Source organism: Sciurus vulgaris, assembly GCF_902686455.1.
Source record: "Sciurus vulgaris genome assembly, chromosome: 11".
In the NCBI taxonomy this organism is placed as follows: Eukaryota; Metazoa; Chordata; class Mammalia; order Rodentia; family Sciuridae; genus Sciurus; species Sciurus vulgaris.
The window spans coordinates 44,953,231-44,970,783 of NC_136472.1; the positions used below are offsets into that span (position 1 = coordinate 44,953,231).

Consider the following 17,553-nt stretch of genomic DNA (forward strand, 5'->3'; position numbering starts at 1 on the left):
CTTCACTCCTCCTTTCCTTTTAGATCTCTCTACCCTTCCTGTGCTATTCTCCATGGGTGATCTGATCCTTCAGGCTACCTCTGTGCAGTATGGCTCTATGCCTGGGGCTGTTCATTGTCTCTCCCTTGCCCTCTTCCCTTATCAAAACTTGACTGTTTCTCCTGATTCTCTCAGCAACTAGTTTTATCCAATGTAACCATGGCTGCTAATAGATTCTGGTCCTCTTAGCAAATCTTTTTCATAATGTGTAGATAGCCATTGCTTTATATGCCTGCCTCAGCACCATTATTTTAAAATTAGGTTTAACATGTGTTTCCAGATGGCTCTTAGGTAATGGTTTTATAGTGGGAGGGGTGGGAGAGAATCATAATAAGATAGATCATGGATAAGAAACTGCTTTGGTCTGTGGCTCCCTTAACACAACTTCACACCACACATCTCCCTCTTTATATAGTACTAGTACTGTTGTCCATAAACAACAATAATAATCGTTTTTATTATATGCGATTATTGTATCTATGTACTGTGTTCCAGGTACTGTGCCTAGGGCTTAACAGTTTTCTACTCTAATGTTCATAACAATCCTGTGATGTAGGAGAAATTTTTATTTTACAGATGAGCAAACTGAAGTTCACAGAGGTTGAATAATTTATTTAGCATGGCACAACTACTTCATTGAAGAGAAAGGATTCAAACTGAGGTAAGTGTGTGTAACTGAAGCCTATGTGGCCTTCTTTTCTCTCATCAACCGCCAAAGAAGTCTAAGACCAGGGAGAGTCCCCAGACGGGCACTGCTATGTCCACCTTGCACACAGCCTTGCTACTACTTCCTCTAAATATAAAAGCCGACCACCTGGCTTGTCTCTCTCCTCTCAGCTATCCATTCCCCACTTTTCTATGCTGAGAAAAGCTGTTTCTGGCTTCTGCATGCACAAGAATAACAAGTATCTGTTATTTAATTATAAGGATTTATTATGGAATGGGAGGAGGCATACTAACAAATCCCATCTGGGGCTAATTAAAAAGAACTGTATTCCTGAGTATATGTGGTTTTTCTTTTTTCAAGAGGGGAACAGATCCAGCAACATTTTGGCCCATGAAGCATGGCATGGTTTAATAGGAGCCAGGTGACTGAGACATCTCTGTGCTATTTCTGAGAAAGCAAGCTGGTCCATCACCTTTGATGAAGGAGAAATGAAATTTCCTTCCAGTGTTAGCGCTGGCAGGTGGATTTGTACCTGTGTCACATTTTTTAAATGGACATTCCCAATAAAAGTCTCCTTTTGGAACAGAGGAAATAAAAAGACATCAAAAATGCTGCTTTGGGAATAAGCGCATCAGTTTGCAAAATACTTACAGGGTTTCCCAGAGTGGCCACCCACAGAGGAAGCAACATCTGGTTGTCCTGTTGTCACAATGGGATAGCACAGTGCTTGGGCACAGGGCAAACAGAATGTTCCTTATGCCTAGAGGGAAGACACGTAGTTAGATTGGACCCCTAGTGATAGATCTCCTTGGCCCAGGAATATGTGAGTTGAGTAAGGTTGTAGGACTCTAGGTGTGTTAATTCTTTTATTTGATACCTTACCAATTGTGAAACAGGCACATTATCAGAAAAATATGAATCTCCAGAGAGGTTTGTTGCATATTTTCAGATCACAAGTAGAATAAATTAGTATATTTTTATGGCTATTAAAGAAACATTTCCATTCTTGGAACTATATTTAGTTGTTCTCTACTGGCCATGAAAGTTAATATTTATTCATTCATTCACTTATGCATACATTTATTCATCAAAGGTCTATCATGCGAGCTTGGTGCAGACACATGGAATCCTAGCAACTTGGGAGATTGAGGCAGGACAATCACAAGTTTGAAGTCAGCCTTGGCACCTTGAGGCCCAGTCTCAAAATAAAAAAGTGAAAAGGGCTGGGGAATGGCTCATGATAAAGTATCCGTGGGTTCAATTCCCAGTACCCCACATAAAAATGTGTGACACAGGTCCCCCATGTATCAGGATCTGTGCTACATGTTTGAGATACAGATATTACGGTTTAAATATGAGGTGTCCACCAAAAGCTCACGTGTAAGACAATGCAAGAAAGTCTAGAGGTAAACATCCTGGGTTATGAGAGGTGTAACCTAATCAGTGCATTAATCCACTAATGTGGATTAACTGGGTAGTAAATACAAGCAGATAAGGAGAGGATGCAGAAGGTGGATCACGGGGTAGGGGGCACTTTTGGGGATTTTGTTTTTCCCTAGTGAGCAGAGTGCTCCCCCTCCCTGCTCCCTCTCTTTCATTGCTTCCTGTTTGCCATGTCCTGAGCTGCTTTCCTCCACCATGCCTTTCTACCATGATGTTCTATAGTGGAAGAACTATAGAGCCGGCCATCTATGACCGGAGACCTCTGAAACCATGAGCCAAAATAAACATTTCCTCCTCCATGTTATTTTTCTCAGGTCTTTTGGTCATGGCAACACAAAGCTGACTACAACAACAGAGAAGAACAAGAGACATACTGAATCTACCCTCAGATATAGCTCACAAACAAGGAGAAATTCATAGAATTAAGTAATTGTGACTTAGTGCACTAATAGGATCTCTGAGAAGCAACACCTATTCAGCCTGCAGGCATCCAGGTAGGCCTCCTGGGGGAGGTGTCTTCTGAGCTGGGAGTCAGGAGTGTGCCTCCAGAAATTTGTATTTACATAATATCCCTCTGCCTTGTAACAAGAGAAGATACTAAACTAAACAACTAAGTGGATATTATGTGCAGGGATGGAGACACTGGGGTGGTAAATAAAGAATGAGAACTTAAATATTCAAACTGGAATGTTTAAGAGAGAGCACAGGCCAATGCAGGTTCTGGCTTCTGGTGGCAGAAGTTGGCTCTCTTGTCACTTTCTCAGTGTATGAACCTGAGTAAGTTGCTTCCCATTTCTCAGATTCAGAACCTCACAGGGTCTTTAGGTTTCAATGAAAGAACATGTGCAAAGATCTTTGCTCAGGGCCTGGCTTATTTAAATATTAATAAATGTCAACTCCTATCACAATGCTGTTATTATCAGGGATGGTCTTTCATGATTAACCTTCCAAGTTCCCTGCGTTTTCTCTCCCTGAAGAAGATAAATAGAGAAATAAGGACAAAATAAACTAAGTGTGTGTGTGTGTGTGTGTGTGTGTGTGTGTGTGTGTGTGTGTATGATGGTGATTATCGTCTTAATTAGAGTAGGTAGACTAAAGACTATCTTCCCAAGAACAAGAACACAATGTCCTTTTCTCCTTCCTGCTTCCTATCACAAATACTGCTTTCAACCTTCTGATCTTTTTGCTCGGAAAGACAAAAGCATTAGTGACATGCAGTTATAAAGTATAAGTAAGACGACTTTCAGGTATGCTGCTCCCAAATAACATAAAATCCTCTTACTGTGAAACTCCTTTTAACAGTACTAATATAATTCCCAGGAGAAAAAAAAAAAAATGAGAGGAGGAGAAGGAAAAAGAAAAAAGATGAAGGAGGAGAAAGAGGAGGAAGAGGCCATGAAAACCAAAGGAGAAAGAATGTGAGCTGAGCCTGTGCTCTGGCTACAAGCAGGGATGGGAGATGAGGCTGTGGACCTCCCTGAGGGGTAAAGTTGAAACTGAGACCCCTTCACAAAGCTGAAACTGCCAACAGGCTATGCCTCCACTGAAGGGTGACTAGAAAGAAAATCTACACATACAAGGAATGAAAAGGAAGTGAGGCATAATTTACGTGGGCTTGGAACTTGATTTTAAACCGTGTGCATGACCCTAGAACTATTAGCTACAACTCCCAAGGTGAGAAATTAATATAAAAGATGACTTTAGGCCAGTGATACCCCAGGGAGTGATAACTTTGGATTACCTTACTGAAATAACCACTCTGACCCATATACAGTTTAAGATTAAAAAATGGATTCTCAGGGATAATGAAGGCCATTTACTATATGTAAGTCAGCACTAGTATGTACTTAATATGATGACTTCAAATATAGTTCAAAGAGAAATCAATTGGACTATGAAAAGAAATTTAAAAATCTATACATAGTGGGTTTTAAAAAACTCTCCTAGCAAATGATGGATTAAAACATAAAAAGTACATCAGGAGTCTTCTTAAGAAAGTGAGGTCGTAAGCTGACAGGTGGAGATCTGGGCTTACTTTTTCTTCTACTAGGCACAGGTTCTCTGTTCTAGTGCCTAAGTCTTTGATCCACTTTGAATTGAGTTTTGTGTAGGGTAAAAGATAGGAGTGTAATTTCATTTTTATGTGGATTTTCAGTTTTCCTGGCACCATTTGTTGAACAGGCTATCTTTTCTCCAATGTATGTTTTTGGTGCCTTTGTCTAGTATGAGATAACAGTATTTATGTGAGTTTGTCTCTGTGTCTTCTATTCTGTACCATTGGTCTATGTCTGAGAAGTTATACTCCATTTATACATGATGTATTAAAATTCATTCTACTGTCATGTATAACTAATTAGAACAATTTTAAAAATGTTAATGAGGATATGAAGATTTGAATTTTCCAGTTAAATAGCTTACTCTAGTTTACACATATGGAATCAAAAAACTGATTGCTTGTTATAATATAAGGGAAATCTCATCAGATACCACTCAGTAACATATAGAACATATTCTCTCACTACACTCTAAAAAATGTGAACTTGAAAAAAATACTTGAAATTACTCTCTATGCTTAAATATTAAAAAGAGAAGGAAAGATACTTCTGAAGACTATTTGGTCAGTGCAACTGTCAGGAGAAGTTATGCTGCAATAACATATAGACCTGAACTATCTCAGCCTCTTAAAACAATGAAGGTTTATTTCCCATTCACAGTACAATTCCAGTGTAAGTCAATTGGAACTCCATCCCATGTTTTCCTCCTGCTGGGCCCCACACTGGTGGATAAGACCTTCTGGCATATTACCAGTTGCAGTGGTGAAGAGATGGCATGTGGCTCTTAAGTTTTCTAAATATCACTCCCACTCATGTTTTATTGGCTCAAACCCAACCATTCCCCTGGCTGACTTAACAATGATAGGGATATGACTTGAAAACACTGGGCATGTTAGTGACCAGCCCTAATGATTATCATAAAGAAGAAATAATTGTGCAAATGAGAAAACATTTACATTTAAAATAACGAAAATGTAAAATAGCACAATTTGCATTTGAAATAATTATAATGTTAAATGATTATATTAGGAAAAGGAGGCAGAAAAGTAAGAAGCTAATTATTTAATTCAAGCAAATATCCCCCCAATAAGAAAATATCCCCCCAATAGAGGGGAAAACAATAATAAAGAGATGCATCAATGCATTAATAAAACAGTAATAGAAAACAAAACACAATATAAAGAATAAAAATAAGAAATAAACCGGCTATTTTGTTGGTCTTCTCCGAGTGAGACTGTGAGATGATGAGTGAGTACTCAATGTGTTAAGGAAAAGCTCCTGGAGAAGCATGAAAGGGGTAGTCAGAGGTGTTCAGGGCAAAGGAAACACATCAAGGGTGCCATTCCAGACCAGGTCCCACAGAGAACAGTTTGATCCTTATTCTACAGAGGATTTCTGAAGTAGGAAGTACACATGAGACACATCCCACTTGGGGGCTTCCCTACTCCACAGCTGTCAGTTACCTGCATTGGTGAGTGGTTCTGAGGATGGTCCTCTGAAGCTGAGTTTCAGGGGCTGTTCATTGGAAGCAAAGCAACCCTGAATTTGGAAGAGGAGTTAAAGGGCACTGGAGAATCTGAATGGAGCATGGATGGTGTCCACTGTGATTGATTCTTTGAAGAAATGAATAAAATAGACAAATTTTTAGTCGAACTTATTGAAAGAAGGGTTAGTAACCACAGACATTATGAATGAAAATAGGTCATAGCTACAGATGCCATTCAGATGATATGATGGCAGTACACTTGCAAAAACAGAGATGATCAATGTCATAGGAAAATGTGACATATTAAAACTATCTCAAGAAGTAATAGAAACAAGAATAGAATTCTAATCAATTACAAAAAAGCAAATGATCATTAAAAACTTACCCTCACCCATCCCTTTAACCTAGGCCCAGCTGAGTTTGGCTGAACATTCAAGGAAGAGCTAATACCATACTGGTGCCAACTTTACTGAAGAATAGAAAATAAAGGAATATTCTCCAACCCAGACAGGAGACTTTAGGAGAGATTATAAGCCAACCTACCTTATAAATGCATGAGTAAACAAAAGATTAGAAAATTAGTAAATGTCTTAAAAAAATTCTAATTCAAATAGAAATGTAAAGATGGTTGGGCATTAAAACTATTAAAAAAGAAAAGCCATGGGATTTTCTCAATAGCAAGTGATAAAACTCAGTAACTACTTATGATTAAAGCTGCTTTTTGTTTTTTTAGTAATCTCTGAGAAAAACAGGAATAGAAGGACACTTACTTAATGAAAGGTATTGTATCTATTGAAAACCTACTACAAACTTTTTTTTTTTTTTTTTTTTTTTTTTCCTGTGGTGCTGGGGATCAAACCCAGGGCTTTGTGCTTGCAAGGCAAGCACTCTACCAACTAAGCTATCTCCCCAGCACCTACAAACATTTTAAAGGATATAATGTTAAAACATTTTTCTTTAAAATCAGGAACAAAGATTCCTTCTGTCAATGGGAAAAAGAAAACAAAATAATTTAAGAAGAAAAGCCTATCATTATTCATTCACAGGCAATATGACTATGTCCATAGAAAACCCAAGGAAATTTATTGGGACCAATAAAGTTCAGCAAGATTTCTAGATAAATTATTGATGAACGAAATTCAAACAACTGGAAAAATAAAATTTAAATACATAACATCATATTAACATAAAATTAATGCATTTACGAATATGTATGAAATAATGTACAAGACCTTTATAAAAGACATTTCTAAATGAATGACAAAATTGCTGAAGAAATTGAGGGACATACTATGTTCATTGTTATTATAACTTGGTATTAAGAAGATATCAATTTCTCTAGTTACCTTGCAAACTACAAAAAAATTCTCAATAGTTTCCCTGGAACTTAACCAGATGAACCTAAGATTGCTATGAAAGAGTATAGGTTAATTAAAAAAAAAGAGAGAGAGATAGAAGTTGGGTGGGAGAGGGTGTTGGAATTGTCTTAACAAATATGAAGTTGTTATTAAACTCTTGTAATTAAGATTTGTGGGTGTTATGACCAGAATAGACAGAACAGAGCCCAGAAGGTAATCCACATGATAACCAAACATGACATATGACAGTTGTAGCACAACCAGTCTGGAAATGATGGTAGTCTTGGGAAAAAGCAATACTAGAAAAATTGACTATTGGGAAAACACATTAGATCGTGATCTCACATCCCAATCCAAAGTAAGTCCCAGATAAATTATAAACTTTAGTATAAAAATTGAATATGTAAACCTGGTGGGAAAAAAATTCCATTGAAGATTTTTATTATTCGGAGAAGTTTTAAAGGATTCTTTTTTTGTGGGGGAGGGTACCAGGGATCGAACTCAAGGATACTTAACCACAGAGCCACAACCTGTTTTTGTATTTAATTTAGAGAGAGGGTCTCAATGAGTTGCTTAGCACCTTGCTGTTGCTGAGGCTGGCTTTGAACTATGATCCTCCTGCATCAGCCTTCCAAGCTGCTGTGATTACAGGCTTGTGCCACAATACCCGGCCATAAAAGAGAGTTCTTAAACAAGAGGAAAGCATAGATGAAAAGATTGATAAATATGACTCCACTAAAAAAAATAAAACCTCTGGATATTAATGGCAATTACTGTTTGTGAGGCATTAATATGTTCATGCATGAAAAACAGCTGGGTTTTACTGTTCTGGAATACATAGTAAATCTACTAGGCTCATGCTATTATTTCGTATATAGAGTATTTTCCCCCTCAATAATTACAATGAAACTATTTTTGTGGTGTGTTTTTTCTCTTTCAGAAAGAAAAAGAATGTCTTCTAGATATGCATTAAATGATGCAATTCAAGGAGAAGGTTGTTATCTGAAAAATACAACATGAAAATGCGTATTTCATTCTTAGGACAATTTGGCAGTTATTTTAATACAAGCATCTCATCTCTTCTATGGGAACGAGTCTTCATTTGTGTGAACTTTGTAGCTTGTGGTCTTTTCTTGGTAATGTTAACATGGAACAAATTCCTCTTGGTGACTTGCTTTGTGTGTCCAAGAATGCAGCTACTGGTGCCTCATAGGAATTTGAGTGCTGGCAACCCCCAGCGGGTCTGACACGCCACATTGCTGGGGACTGAACTGGTTAGTATGAAAACCAGGAGTCTTTTTCATACTCCCTTTTGACCCTGGGTCATCATTTTACTTTTTTGTCTGTGTCCTTCCGTGTTTCCATGTTGCAGACTGTGGACCTCTATGTGAGACTTCTCCGAAATATGATGTAATTAGAAAAGAAACATTTGTAGGAACTCTGGGGGTCTTAGATATTCATCATTTGACAGATAAAGATCAGATGATTCTGGGTTTACATAGATCACAGAGGTGAAGGGTGGTGATTTTTTTAAAAAACATCATTCCTCAAAATGATATTATTTCTGGCCCTTGGGCTGAATCCCTACAGTTTTAAAGGCAATCTCTCTAAACCCAAACTCTTCCGCATTACAAATAAACCATTACCATGTACCCCTTAAGCGGCAGGGAGAGCTGTTTTTGCTTCAACCCATAGCCCAGTTCAGAAGGTCAGACGTGACCACAGTATCTCCTGTTATTTCAGGGCTCACACGTGTTTGCCTTGGCTCCGTTTCCCTGGCATTTGGTTTCCGTTATTTTTCCATGGGTTTGGCTTGCAGGAATCAAAGAACCATATTTTTAAAAATAAGTGAAGTCTGTAAAGATGAAGAAGTATTTCAAGCTGATGGGCTACCAGACACAGTTGGAGGGAATGCACACCTCCCCGGTTAGGTTAGGTAGCACAGTCCTGACCCTGACATGGTCAACCTGAGTGGTAGTCAAGGCCAGGGCTGTCCCACTCAGCAAGGCTGGCTAGAACCTTCTGCCTTCTCCCTTGCCAGACTCTGCTGTGGGCCAGCTGCCTCAGATCAGGCTATCTACTAAGGCCCACAACCTGGAGAACTGGGACCCCCTTTTGATAAGATGTTTCCATGTCAGCCTGATATAGCTGACTGTTCTCAATTGGAAGACACTGTGATTGTCCCATTGCTGTGGCTTACCTTGCTTGCTGCTGTGAGTTTTCTGCAGAATTCTTGTCTGGGAAATAAGCATTCTCTGTGTAAAACATGATTAAGATAACTACTGTGGGGATGAACCGACAGCAGAGATCTCAGGATAGATGTTATAAGCTTGTTGGTGTGAAATGGTAGAAGAGGTTGGGGTGGGAAGGGATGTAGTGAGGACAGTGGTCCCTAAGCTTCTTTGCACATGGGGTTACCTGCAGAGTTTCAGAAACTCTCCATACCTGTGTTCCTCCACGAAGGGTCGTGATTTTGGTTTGGGGAATTATCTGAGCTTTGAAAGTTTTAAGAGGTTCCCAGGAGATTTGGGGATAGTGGTGTAGTGGTCAAGACCCCAAACCAAAGGTGCATAGCCCTGGTTTGAATCCCAACTCAAACACTTAATAGATATGTGACTTGGATCAAGTCATTTAACCTTTTCAGGTCTCGACTTTCTCATATTTAATGTGGAGATGATCTGTTCTCTCTTAAGTGGTTGTTACGTCAAGGAGTATAAAAAGTCCATAATTTGAATACTAAAGATGTTACATCAACAATCAGGGAGCCAGATAGCAGAACAAACTGGCCATATGCTAGAAAGATCATATAATCTAGAGTTGTTATGAGTGTGGATTTTGGAGTCACGAGCTTGTACTTGAATCTTGGCTCCACTGTTTGACTCTGGGCATATGTCTTTACTTCTGAGCCTTTGTTCCCCCTGATAAAATGGATGGGTTGATATGAGGATTAAATGACATACACTTAGCCTTAGGTCGAACAATATGAAATTACTTTTTCTTAATAGGTTAAAAATGGTAGATTATCAACAATTTCATATGTTCAACCTAATGCTAAGTCTTTAAAATGTTAGTAGTCATAACTATTATTATTCATCAGTATGACCTTGATGGAAGTACTTCATTTCAGAGAGTCCCAGTTTCTCCATCCATACAATGGAAACCTAAAGATTCTGCCTTCAGGTGTGGCACTGTGTCACATGCCTGCAGGCCTGCTACTAGGGAGACTGAGGCTAGGGAATTACTTGAGGCCATGAAGGAATTCCATGTCAGCCTGGGCAACATAGCAAGACTGCATGCACCTCAACAAAATATTCTGCCTTCTTCATCTAATTGCTGTAAGGTTTATATGAGATGATTTTTATGCAATCACTTTGAAGATGACAAAATATGAGGAAATCATGATAATCAGAAACTATTCTTAGATCTGGGCATCTCATATACTTAAGGATGAATATTTGTTCTGGAAAAGTTAGAGGGGTATGCCTGCACAGTATGAAACTTGGGAAGGGTGTTGCGGTTCAGGGAGTTTTGGGGTTCAGACAGGAAATCACTTTTTAAGCCAGCTCTTGAGTTCAGCACCACTCAATATTACAGAAAACAAAAGAGTAAAACCTGTACCTCCTGCCAAGTACAGTTTTGTGTCATGACTGAGAGGGTGGTGGGCACTATCTTCATGGAAAATAACAACTAACACTTCTATAATACTGTCACATGCTGGCCTCTGCTGACGTTCCTTACATGCATTAGCTCATTTAATTCTCTATCACAGTTCTAGTTTTTTCACAGGTGAGGAAACTGAGGCCCAGGGAGGTTAAATACTGTGTCCACACATGACAATAAAGGCATTCAAGAAATAAGACCTGTGAAGAGGGCTTGTGTTAAATGAGTAAGTTCAAAATTGTAGCAAAGTAAAATAAATAACAATATTTTACTGAGAGCTCTTTTGTGTTTTTCTACCCTTCACTTTCTGTAAAAAAATTTTTTAGTTGTCAATGGACCTTTATTTTACTTATTTAGATGTGGTGCTGAGAATTGAGCCCAGTGCCTCACACATGCTAGCAGGCGCTCTACCACCGAGCTACAACCCCAGTCCTACCCTTCACTTTTAATACAGACTTTTCCACTACTGCATAAACATTCCTCATAGAAAGTGTCTCAAGGTCTATGTTGGGGACAGATTGCCCCATATTTTTGGTTCTTAACCTTATTTTCATTCCTGGCACTTTGGGTGGCCTTGGATGAGCAAAATAACTTTCCGATGTCTCTAGTTTCTCCACTTATAACATGGGTCTAATAATTTCTCCCTTGAAAGCATGTTGTGGGGGCTAATTATCATAAAGTAATTTAAAAATTTTTTTTAATTTTTATTTTATTTTTCTCTGATGGAGACTAAGAATCCAAAAGGCCACCCTGGCTTCTTCCCTGTGGTAAAAGCTTGACTTCTTTTGGACAGAGACAAGATTATTACTTCTTGGTGGGCTTCCAAACCCTCTTGCCGCCTGCTCTTTGCACTGGGCAGTGCCAGGTCTCTTTTTTCACACACAGCATTACTTGCCATAAATACCCTGTGGTCAAGGGAGTAAGTGATGCCATTTATTATAAAGTTACCAGGAAACATTTTCAACTCGTAGGGACCAAGTCAGTGACAATGTCACTTGATGTACTCATGGTTCAATACTATGAACACTATTCCACATAGGAAAAAATTTACAGAGGATTGACTCTTTTTAAGGGAAGAGACAGTGGCTCTTGTGGATGTTAGAGGCTTGCTCTCCAGGTATGGTCCACAGTCCAGCAGTATTGGTTATCTCCTGGTAGCCTGCCAGAAATAAGAATCTCAGGCCTCACTCCCAAACTACTGAATCAGACTCTGAGACTAACATCATTCATAGGAGTTTGGTTTTCCCATTAAAGCCTGAGAAGCAGCCCGCTGGTTGGAACTGTGTTCTAGCCTCCTTTCTGCTTTGCTTCCTGTGGGGTTTGAGTCATCACTGAGATACAATGAGATCTTCCTGCAGGAGTCTGGCCACACTACCACATCGAGACATACGCCTCAACTCGAGAAACTTCTGAACAAGAGTACAATACTTTTGTTTTATTACAGTGCTTATAATTTTGTTATATTTTATATGCTACCTATACTTTCAATAAAAAGCTAAAAATATTTTCTTATATTTGAGGGAAAAGAGGGTGGAGAAAGAAAAGAGAAGGTAAAAGGGGGAAAGAAGAAAAAGCAAGCATTTGCGCAAACCAGATATTTATTTTTGTAACTCCTGTTACCTATCCTGGTTTTGGAGTAAATAAAATTTTTGTTAATCCTTAAGGGTTATTTATTTCCATTTTTTTTTAAAGTGGAAATCTTTCTGATGCCATAAAACAATATCAGCCAAAGAGGATGCCAAGTTGGGCACGGTGATGCATAAATGTAATCCAAGTTACTTTCAAGACTGAAGCAGGAAGATCACAAGTTCAAGGTCAGTCTGAACAAGTTAGTCAGACTCTTTCTCAAAATAAAAAGGGCTGGGGATGTAGCTCAGTGGTAGATTGCTTACCTAGCACATGTGAAGCCCCGAAATTCATCACCAGTACCGAAAAAGCAAAAGCAAAAACAAAGAAACAAACAAAACCAGAAGCTGAATCTCATCGAGGATCTACATCTAGTGTAGGAAATCATTTTAACTGTCACTGGGCTCTCTGGAACACTTGCTCTGGGGCCACTTTACTTTGGAATACAATTGCCATGTCTGCCACGCTGTGCAAAGCCCTGGTCACTGAAGAAGTTATATGTAAGCAATTCAGTTGACAGTCCCAGCTGAAGTTCCAGCTGACAGTCACAGTCAGCTGTTGGCATATGAATGAACCATTTGGACGTCCAGCTGACACAGGACTGCAACTGCAGGAGAGACTCCAAATGAGAACTATGGGCAAATCTCTGACCACAGAATCGACAGCGTTAATAATAAGTGTCTTGAAGCACTGGGTTTTGGGATGATTTGTTAAGTACTGCTATGGAATGAATATTTGTGTTCCCCCTAAAGTGGGGGAATAACCCTTTCTTGGTGGGTGCTTATTAACTCAACATTTTCTGGGCCATTGATTTGTGTGTAGGTTAGAAACTAAATCTGAGCTGTTGTATCTCATTTTCTTCAACATCGTGTCTGAATTAGCCTATAAGGAGTCAAGTCACTGGGACCTCCATCTGGAGCCATCTGGGCCTTGGTTTGTTTTCCACATGCCTTTGTTGTCACTGGAACATCCTCTCTTCCTATCTGCCTTGCCCTTTGGCTCAGAGCTATTTGACACCTCTTACCTACTTCTCTGGGTCATAGGCCAAGGGTGAAAGGGGACTGCCTGTCTGTACACATCTTGTACCCTGTTACTATTCTCTTTTGGGGTATTCCTTGTTTCCTTGTAGTGTCTGGGTTCAGGTGCTTCCTTGAGATACTATATAGGAAAGAAGACTCAGGACTCTTCCTTCTGGAACCCTCTGTACTCTTCTTGCCATTCATATTCTTGTCTCTCATCTCCTCACTTCACTTTCACCTGGGAATTGAGATGTCTCTCGTCCAACACAGTTAGCCTTGATGGCTAAACTCTAAATATTCCCTTAATAGTTTAGGCCTTTGGAAATCAGAGACAGGGAAGAACCTAAAGGTGGTTTCCACTTTTCTGCATGGTCTCATCACTTCTCTAACACATAGAACATGGATATCTTGATCACTTGAGTGATGGAGGCTGGGAATGATGAAGCATAAAATAAGACAGGGAAACTCTTAATATTTTTAAAAATCTTACCCCTCAACATAATCCAAATAGGTTAATACCTTGTCTTTAAGTTCATTTATAGAGTTTATGTGTTTTCACATCACTGTGGAGTGGATGGAAGCGAGGTTGTTACCTGGGTACCAACCTTCACTCTGCTCACAGTCAGCCTCCAGCCTGCCCCTGGTGGGACTGTAGTTTGATAAATTGACAAATGAGTAGGTTAAAGTATGACATTGAATTGAATTGGAAATATCTTTTTGCACATTTGTGGGGAGAGTGGGTTGCATATGTAGTGAGTCACAGTGTACAGTGTACTTCTCAGGGGAGTTAGGGGCAAAAAGTTTGAAAGTCACTGGACCAGAAGACTCCATAATCTCTATAGTCCTTCATGGCACTTTATGGGTCTAAGTGATTAGTCAAAAATTGTAAAATGAGGGATCTTGAGAGTTTTTTTTTTTGTTGTTGTTGTTTGCAGTGGACCCTTAGGAATGGAAATAGCTTCTCCCTGTGTTAAAGGAACCACTTAATCCTTATTTATTTTCTTCAGTCTCTACACAGTGTATTTTTATTTTCTTCTCCTTACTTCTCTCTTTGCATTTCCCCTCTTCCCTTCATTTTCCTCCCCATCCCCCAGTTTCCTTTTGATCTCTTTCCTCTGAATTCTCCCCTCTATTCTTTTTCCCTCCCTCTTTTTCCTCCCACTACCTTATCTTTGGGGAACAGAGTCAGCCAGCATAATTTCTCTTATTTCATTAGCACCCTGGATATCTAAACTATCGTTAGCCTTTAAACTAAATGCCACTGACCTTTCTGCTTAAAAGGTGACCCATTGGCCAGCATGGGAGCTTGTTAGAATGGAGAAGCCCAAGCCTTGCCCCAGACCTCCTGAAACAAAGCTTACATTTTAACAAGATCCTGTGTGATTCTTTTGGACATTCAAGTGTGAGAAGCACTGCTAAAGCATTGATCATCTTCTTAAACATGATCTTTTGAAATTCTGTCACCCAAATCCTTAAACCCAAGTGTCTGCAGATGCTTCCCTTCAGCATGGTTATAGCAGGCACTCTTCTCCCTTAGGAAATAGATGAGGAGTGGGGCAGGTCAAGAAGTGAGGTTCAGATGCCTAGATAGGAGGGTGGTGGCTTTCCCTAAGACATTGAGTCATGGAGGCAAATGTCTGGCTGTCTTGATAAATATCAGGTCTCTTCTTGTTTGTCAAGTAATGGTAGGTGATGTGGTGTGTGGTTTCAGGACCAGTTGCATGTTGCCAGACACCAGCCTGAGGACATGTCAGTTTCAGTTGGCTCAGACAGGGGCATCATGCTGTTTGTTTTCCTTCCCTGGGAAACACCGAATGAGTTGGAGGTCACAGACTGGGAATACATCTGTTAGGGTGACCCAGTGCTGTATTTCCTGGGACAGTCCCAGGATAGTACCTATTTCCCAGAAAAATGATTAACAGTGTCAATTTCACTTTCAAAAGTGTCTCTGTGGATAATAACTTGTGCTGGTCCTGAGTTTGATTAATGCCAGGGGAGATGCAGGTTTCTCTTAGAGACTGAGCAAAAATGAGTCTCATGTGCTGGAGCAATAAATATTCCTCGCCTTTATGTGTTGCCACAGTTGAGGGCTAGGAAAAAGATTCCTGCACTGTCCATGGCCCTGATACTAGATATCTTGGAACATTTTGGTCAGTAGAAATTTTTATTACATATATATTTAATTGTACATATCTATGAGATATAGTATGACATATCAATTTATGTATATAATGATCAGAACATGGTCATTGGCATATCTGTCAGTGCAGATGTTTATTAATCCTTTCTATTGGAAACATTCAAATCCTCTCTTCTAGCTATTTAGAAATATTCAATTAATTGTTGTCAACTCCAGTTATTCTGTTATGCTATAGAAGATTAGAAATTATTCCTCCTGTCCAACCACTCCCCTATAATATTTAACCCATCCTCTCATCATTTCCCCCTCCTCCACAGCCTTCTCAGTTTCTGGTAACCACGATTCTATTTCTCTACTCTGAGATCAACATTTTAGCTTCCACATATAAGTGAGAATATGGAGTTTTCTGTCTTTCTGTACCCAACTTATTTCATTTAACATAATGTCCGTATGGTTACAAATGACAGAATATTATTATTTTATGGCTAAGTAATGTTCCATGGTATATACCACAAATATATCTGAAATATATATTTCTTTATCCACTTACCTGTTGATGGACATGTAGGGTTTTCCATATTTTGGCTCTTATTAATTGTGCTGCAATAAATATACAAGTGCAGATGTCTCTTCAACATGCTGATTTCACTTCCCTGGAACATATCCAGAGGATATTACCAGAGGAAAGCCAGTAGTAGAACTGTTAGGTCATATGGTAGTTCTACTTTTTGTTTTTTTGAGGCACCCCGTATTGTTTTCCATAATGGCTAAACCAGTTTACATTCTCACCAACAATGTGCAAGAGTTCCCCTTTCTCTACAAATATTTGCAAACTATTCATCCAACTATGATTTCCAGAATATATAAGAAAACTGACATGTTTTGAGCAATTCCCAGATTGATGCCAGTTCTAAGATTATGCCTAAGATCTTTGTCTCGTCTCTGACTTCTCAGTCTTGGTGTCTTTCTGGTCATGCTGCCTCTATCCACGATCAGACTGAATTTTTAACACCCTTGAACTTCTGTTACTACTGTGACATAAAGAGTGCATTTCTATGAACCTTAGTTGTTTCTTTGGTCTTTATATCTGCTGATTTGTATTTAGAACACAGAAAATAGTGCTCCAAACAAGTGAAATGACTTGTTTTCTAGGCTGGAAGTAGAATTTACAAGTACTAGCAAGGAGCAAAATCTTTTTAGACCAATGAATTGCACTGACATTCTGAAATTCAAAATGTATTCAACACCAGATGGTTAAAAGTGGCAAAATGGGGAGCCTCGAGGTACCACCTTACCAGAATCCCCCACCATGTTTATTCTCTACTCTTTCTGTTGTCTTTTGAGGCCATGAAGCAGATTGTATTTTTAACCACCAAAGAAACCTTATCTTTCAAAGTGGTCATATTAAAGCTTGTCTCTTTCTTCCATATCTCCTGCCAGGGCTCAGAGAGTGTTTAGACTTGCCTAGTTTAGGAGATAAGTGGAATATTTATTCTCTGTAAAGTTTTACTTTATTTTTGACCTGACTAATCCTATCTGGCCTGGTGTCCAAACTTGTTCATCAGACATGGCACCTAATGCCAGTTGGTGTTCCCAGAAATTAATATCTTGCTATTATTGAGAACATTCAGTAGAATCTACTGAGATTTTTTCAGGAAAATTCCAAAAAGAAGTTTTAAAAATACACTGAATTGCTATCATGTATTTGGGACAAGAGCCCAGTTTTAAGAGGTAACCATTATGAAAATCAAGACTTACTTCAAAGCTACAATACAAATATATTTTATGTTTGTTATAAATAAATTTATGTCATAAAGATCTCAATCAGGTCACCTCTTACCATTTCCTTAATTTATTAATATGTAGTTTTTGGTTTTTCTTCCCAATCAGTAGTAACCAATAATTAACAGTTATTTATTTTTCATCATTAATTTGTTCATTCATTCAGTCAAAAATCTTTTTGGTAATCCAAATTTTGATGGTAAAGAAGAGACAGTCACTGCTCTCATTCAAATGTGAAGGGTAATTCAACATTAACCAAAGAATCACTTAAATACATGT

The 17,553-nt window shown here is 38.8% G+C and overlaps 1 long non-coding RNA gene across 6 annotated transcripts in view; it reads left to right on the plus strand.

Annotated features, from left to right (window-relative positions):
- LOC306638662 overlaps window positions 1–17,553 on the plus strand; it is a 70,898-nt gene that overhangs the window by 5,074 nt on the left and 48,271 nt on the right. For 2 of the 6 annotated variants that reach the window (XR_013757520.1, XR_013757521.1), the window contains exons 3-5: window positions 616–700; window positions 2,464–2,643; window positions 6,098–6,190. This is a non-coding gene — a long non-coding RNA (uncharacterized lncRNA). Of the gene's footprint in view, window positions 1–615; window positions 701–2,463; window positions 2,644–6,097; window positions 6,191–6,422; window positions 6,475–7,987; window positions 9,350–17,553 lie in introns of those variants that run through there. The other 4 variants (XR_013757516.1, XR_013757517.1, XR_013757518.1 and 1 more) reach the window with 3 other exon arrangements.